We start from the raw sequence: 6,454 nt of genomic DNA, 5'->3' as shown, positions 1-6,454 counted from the left end.
ATACCAAATATGACAGCTAATATAGTGCTGTAATATTTGGTATTCCCTTGATTTTGAGGGGTAACATTTAACAAAGCACTGCTTGAACTATCCCTTGCATTGGGAGGGGAGTACATCATAAGCCTACACTGTGACAGCTTCTGGAAGCCATCCCATTCTTTTTTTGAAGGGGATACCAAATATAATGGCTAATACAGGGTTGTAATATTTGGTATCCCCTTTATGTTGAGGGGCAACATATAACAAAGCACTGCTTGAACTATCCCTTGCATTGGGGAGGGCAGTACATCATAAGCCTACACTTGGACAGCTTCTGGAAGCCATCTCATCCTTTTTTTGAAGGGGATACCAAATATTACAGCTAATATAGTGTTGTAATATTTGGTATCCCCTTGATTTTGAGGGGTAACATTTAACAACGCACTGGTTGAACTATCCCTTGCATTGGGGAGGAGAGCACATCATAAGCCTTCAATGTGACAGCTTCTGGAAGCCATCCCATCCTTTTTTTGAAGGGGATACCAAATATTACAGCTAATATAGGGTTGTAATATTTGGTATCCCCTTAATTTCGAGGGGTAACATTTAACAACGCACTGCTTGAACTAGCCCTTGCATTGCAGGGGGGGAGTACATTGTTTGTCTACACTATGCCTCCTTCTGGAAGCTATCCCACCTGTTTTTTGAAGGGGATACCAAATATTACAGCTAATATAGGGTTGTAATATTTGGTATCCCCTTGATTTTGAGGGGTAATATTTAACAAGGCGCTGCTTGAACTAGCCCTTGCATTGGGCAGGGAAGTACACCATAAGCCTACACTATGACAGCTTCTGGAAGTTACCCCATCCTTTTACTGAAGGGGATACCAAATATTACAGCTAATATAGGGTTGTAATATTTGGTATCCCCTTGATTTTGAGGGGTAACATTTAACAACGCACTGCTTGAAATATCCCTTGCATTGGGGAGAGAAGTACACCATAAGCCTACACTATGACAGCTTCTGGAAGCTATCCCACCCTTTTTCTGAAGGGGATACCAAATATTACAGCTAATATAGGGTTGTAATATTTGGTATCCCCTTGATTTTTAGGGGTAACATTTAACAACGCACTGCTTGAACTATCCCTTGCATTGGGGAGGGAAGTACACCATAAGCCTACACTATGACAGCTTCTGGAAGCTATCCCATCCTTTTTCTGAAGGGGATACCAAATATTACAGCTAATATAGGGTTGCAATATTTGGTATTGCCTTGATTTTGAGGGGTAACATTTAACTAAGCACTGCTTGAACTATCCCTTGCATTGGGGAGGGAAGTACATCATAAGCCTACACTATGACAGCTTCTCGGAGCTATCCCATCCTTTTTCTGAAGGGGATACCAAATATTACAGCTAATATAGGGTTGTAATATTTGGTATCCACTTGATTTTGAGAGGTAACATTTAACAACGCACTGCTTGAAATATCCCTTGCATTGGGGAGGGAAGTACACCATACGCCTACACTATGACAGCTTCTGGAAGCTATCCCATCCTTTTTTTGAAGGGGATACCAAATATTACAGCTAATATAGGGTTGTAATATTTGGTATCCCCTTGATTTTGAGGGGTAACATTTAACAACGCACTGCTTGAACTATCCCTTGCATTGGGGAGGGGAGTACATCATAAGCCTTCACTGTGTCAGCTTTTGGAAGCCATCCCATCCTTTTTTGAAGGGGATACCAAATATTACAGCTGATATAGGGTTGTAATATTTGGTATCCCCTTGATGTTGAGGAGTAACATTTACCAAAGCGCTGCTTGAACTATCCCTTGCATTGCAGGGGGGAGTACATTGTTTGTCTACACTATGCCTCCTTCTGGAAGCTATCCCACCTGTTTTTTTAAGGGGATACCAAATATTACAGCTAATATAGGGTTGTAATATTTGGTATCCCCTTGATGTTGAGGGGTAACATGTAACAATGCACTGCTTGAACGATCCCTTGCATTGGGGAGGGGAGTACATCATAAGCCTACACTGTGACAGCTTCTGGAAGCCATCCCATTCTTTTTCTGAAGGGGATACCAAATATAATGGCTAATATAGGGTTGTAATATTTGGTATCCCCTTGATGTTGAAGGGTAACATTTAACAAAACACTGCTTGAACTATCCCTTGCATTGGGGAGGGGAGTACATCATAAGCCTACACTGTGACAGCTTTTGGAAGCCATCTCATCCTTTTTTTGAAGGGGATACCAAATATTACAGCTAATATAGGGTTGTAATATTTGGTATCCCCTTAATTTTGAGGGTTAACATTTAACAAAATACTGATTGAACTATCCCTTGAATTGGGTAGTGGAGTACACAAATTCTTTCTGTGCACTGTGACTCTGGGCCAGCCCAAGGGGTGCTCGGGGCGCCGACACACAATTAATGTGGCAGGGATTACCCTGATCGCCGTGGTCACACGACAAGACCGCAGCTGCCGTGGGCTCCCGGACAAGCAGCTGCTCTGCGATCACACAGCGGGCCTGTGGCCTGGAGACACCCTGGTTACACATGCTTGTCTGGGGGCACCCAGACTGCACCCAGACTAGCAGGGCCGCAGGCCTGTGATCACACAGGGTAGGCTTGCAGGCCCAACACAATGAGACACAGAGACAGAGTGCCATTACATTTAGTCTACCGCCGTGGTATTGCACGTGCGTGCGCAGGCTCCTTCTTTTCCCAGTCAGGTATGAGGCTGTCATGACACAGCCTTAGAGGGACAATACATGTTCTTAAAAGGGAAACAACACAAATACTCCCACTATGCTATGAGATGTGTAATATATATATATATTGTCAGTCTGGTTTATTGTGTGATTTATCTGCATTTCATGTCAACCCTGTAAAATGAAATATTATTTGTATGTGTTTTACGTGCCTGCCATGATGACTGCACCGCTACGCCACACCCTCTACAGTGAACCCATCTATCGGGTCAATTTCCCTAAGGAGGTAGTATTCCGGAGTATTTTTTCAATTTCCAGCCATAGTTTGTGTAGTCATTTCCATCACTGTTGGCAGCTGTGATTTATTAAGCTACTAATTATATAACCCACTAAGTGTTGGCAGCTATGATTTTTTAAGCTACAAATAACCATATAACCAACTAAGTTTCATTCAACTCAAAGCAGTTCGGCTGACTCATCAAGTAACAGTGGCGTACCGAGCCGCGGGAGTGGGGGGGCCAAGCTGCCACCCCACAGGCTCTTTTTAGAGCCTGACCGGGACTTTCGTCAGTGGGCCCCCCGTCCTGTTCGGCACCTCAATGAGGGTACCCAATGAGAAAGATGTCCCACTGGCAGGACAATGTGTGCTGAGTAATTCCTGCTCAGCACAGTAATTGTCCTGGCAGCAGGACACCTTACCCTTTCCGAAACCTCTGGCAGGACAATGTCCCAAGGAGCTCCAGGCAGCAGCAGAGGGGCTCTCAAGTTGCTCTGTGACAACAGAGCATTTCAATGTGAGCCATTAGGAACTAATGGGAGGGAGGGGGGACTATTAGCAGGGACTTTTGTCCCTTTAGAAATGTACACGGTAGGAAGTGATCAGGTGTGAGAAGTTTGCATAATGCTGCATGCTTTATGAAATAATGACTGTAAAGATGTGCTCAGTTGCTTAAATTGTCCACATCCCGGTTTCACTATTTTAACCAGTGTGTGATCCTGGGCAGATCATTTAATTAGACTGTCTTATCTGCAGCTCTGTAAGTGATTCACTTCAAAGCTTATGTGTTAATATATGATATTTTATTTTTTTAAAAGCCTTACTTGCTCCATATATAACAGTGCATTTTAGGTATTTTGCCTCACAAAATTATTTGCCTCTTGGCTTACTTATGACAACTTATTCTAAAGTCACTTCCATGGTGCCTCCAAGTATCAAAGACTGATGATGCTCCTTGCAATGTGCTTTCTGTGAAGTAATTTCTGTTGGTGCAATCCATAAGCAAATCAGGAGATGTGCATGTATTTTGCCCCAGAGCGCCTGGATAGAGCTCTAAAAGATGAGTTCCCTGCATCTGTAATGATTCTGACGTTTTTATTGTGTTAAAATGCGATATGATGAGACAACCTGGAATTGCGTGCACTCCATTTGAGAGGGGAAAGTAGCGAGTTTTGATATGATGAGACAACCTGGAATTGCGTGCACTCCATTTGAGAGGGGAAAGTAGCGAGTTTTAAGAGGGGAAAGTAGCGAGTTTTGAGAGGGGAAAGTAGCAGGTTTCATCGTGGCTGTATGGAACTGGGCGTTATGCCGGTGTAATGCAACATTTGGTATCCCATACCGAGGCTCAAAACTTACCGAGGCTCGGAACTCTCCTACTTTGGTCTGTGATCTACGAAGACAGCCGAAGACAGGGGATACCGGATCGGTATGGGATACCAAATATTACAGAACAGCGGCACAGTTAGAAAGATAAAGAACTTGAAGACTTAGTAAAAGTCGCTAGACTCCAAGAGTCCAAAAGTAGATTAAACAGAATGAAGTGAGAGCTATTACTTGAAATGGTATGAAGGAAAGTTTTGCAGTGTTTATGCAATCCGTGATTACTTCCTTGTGCGCATGTAGAGAGATCCGAGGAGAGGTCGGCAGGGAAACAAGCCAAATAGCACTTCAGTTGCACTTCTGGTGCACTTTAAGACACTTGCCTTGTGTATCAGACATTTTTTAATATGCTTTTCCATGACGTGCCATACCATGACAATGAGTAATGATCATTTAACATGACATATGGGATAGTTTGAGTGACACAGAGGTGACTTAATCGAAGGTTTGGCATGTTGGCTTCATTGTGGTACTTGTGTTGGTAAAAGAGGAATGTCTTTTGAGTTGTAAGGGATGAACACAATTTTGCAATTCCAGGGGAACATGCCCAGGGTGGTTTGGTGGGCACAGCTGATTTGCCCATTGTTATCATGGAATGGGACCCGGAATGTGCCAGGGCTGTGTGCACTCCACAGGGGTTGGATTTTAAGTGAAAAATGTATCCACAAGCTGGGTACGGGCAGCCTCTTCACGTACCCTTTGCCCAGCCATTCGCAAGCGGTGTGCCTGTGGGTGTGGGGGCAGCACCATGTGCACCGGTAAGCCACGCCATGTTGCAACATTCTGCAGGACACATGCTGCCACAATGATCCTGCAGACTATTGGTGGTATGTATAGCAACTCACCACCAGAGTGGTCAAGGGAGCAGAAACGTGACTTGAGTACTCTAAATGTGCGCTCCACTATGGCCCGAGTTGCAATATGGGCAGTGCCCTATCTTACTTGGGCAGGTGTGGTGGGGTCGCGTATTGGCGTCATCATGTAGGTGCTCAGAGGGTAGGAACTGTCCCCTGGAGAGGTGATAATGTTTGTCATTAGTTGCATGTGTCTAACATGCATGCATGCATGTACAGGGCCATTTATACTCCCCAATGAGCCATGTGTTGCCATGCCTCCTAGCTTCCAGGGCCCGGTGCAGGGGTGACATTCTGAATATATAACTATCATGGGTGGATCCAGGATAGTTTGCATAGACAGGGGTAATGATGCCCTTGGCATCACATGCAACGTGAACATTGATGGAGTGCCAGTGTTTCCAGTTGCAATATATATGCTCTGTGGCCCTAGGTGGACGAAGCGCAACAAAGGTGCAATCAATGGCACCAAGCACTTTAGGGAAGTGCACCACGACATAAAACTCTTGGACCATGGCCTGCCCTTCAGCAGGTGTTCTGGGCATGCAGATTTGCCAGCGGACTGAGGGGCGTGCAGTCATTATTGCCAACACCTGGTGTAGGCAGCGTGACTGCGTGGCCTGTGAATTGCCCCCAACTATGGCATGGCTCCGCTGGAATGAGCCAGTGGCCAGAAAATGCAGTACAGTGAGCACCTTTTTCAAGGGGCTCAGTGCTTGGGTCACAGGGTGGGTGATGTGAGGTCATCTTCCCACTCTGTGACCATGTCTAAAATGATATGAGTGGGAAACCTATACCTGGCATAGACCTGGTCATCAGGCATCCCAAAAAGGGTGGTCCTTGGGTGGCAATTCCGGGGTCCCGGGTAAGCCCCGCACATTGTGTTCCATGAATCGACAAACGGGCATTTGCGTGCGATTTTGTGTGCAAGTCCCAGATTTTCAGTGCAAATAATTCCATGAATCTGGCTCTATTATTGTTGGTTGACAATTTCCTTAGATCTTTGATGACAAGTTCTTCGAAAATGTCTCTATTGGTCGCATTGTTATTGGGGCAGAAAGTAGATTTTGCTTTGAAACCACTCTCTCTAGGATGCTGGCAGTGACAAACATTTGTTTGCCTATGCAGGGTCCAGGAGCCCGTCACCCGAATTTCTAATGCACCAGCATGTTAATATGAGTGGCTGCCGAAATGTATCATTTCAAATGATTTTACATTTTTCTCTGA

The sequence above is a fragment of the Ambystoma mexicanum genome, chromosome 9 (genome assembly GCF_040938575.1).
Source record: "Ambystoma mexicanum isolate Mex_15411 chromosome 9, UKY_AmexF1_1, whole genome shotgun sequence".
In the NCBI taxonomy this organism is placed as follows: Eukaryota; Metazoa; Chordata; class Amphibia; order Caudata; family Ambystomatidae; genus Ambystoma; species Ambystoma mexicanum.
Note: the sequence above shows the minus strand (reverse complement) of the source record.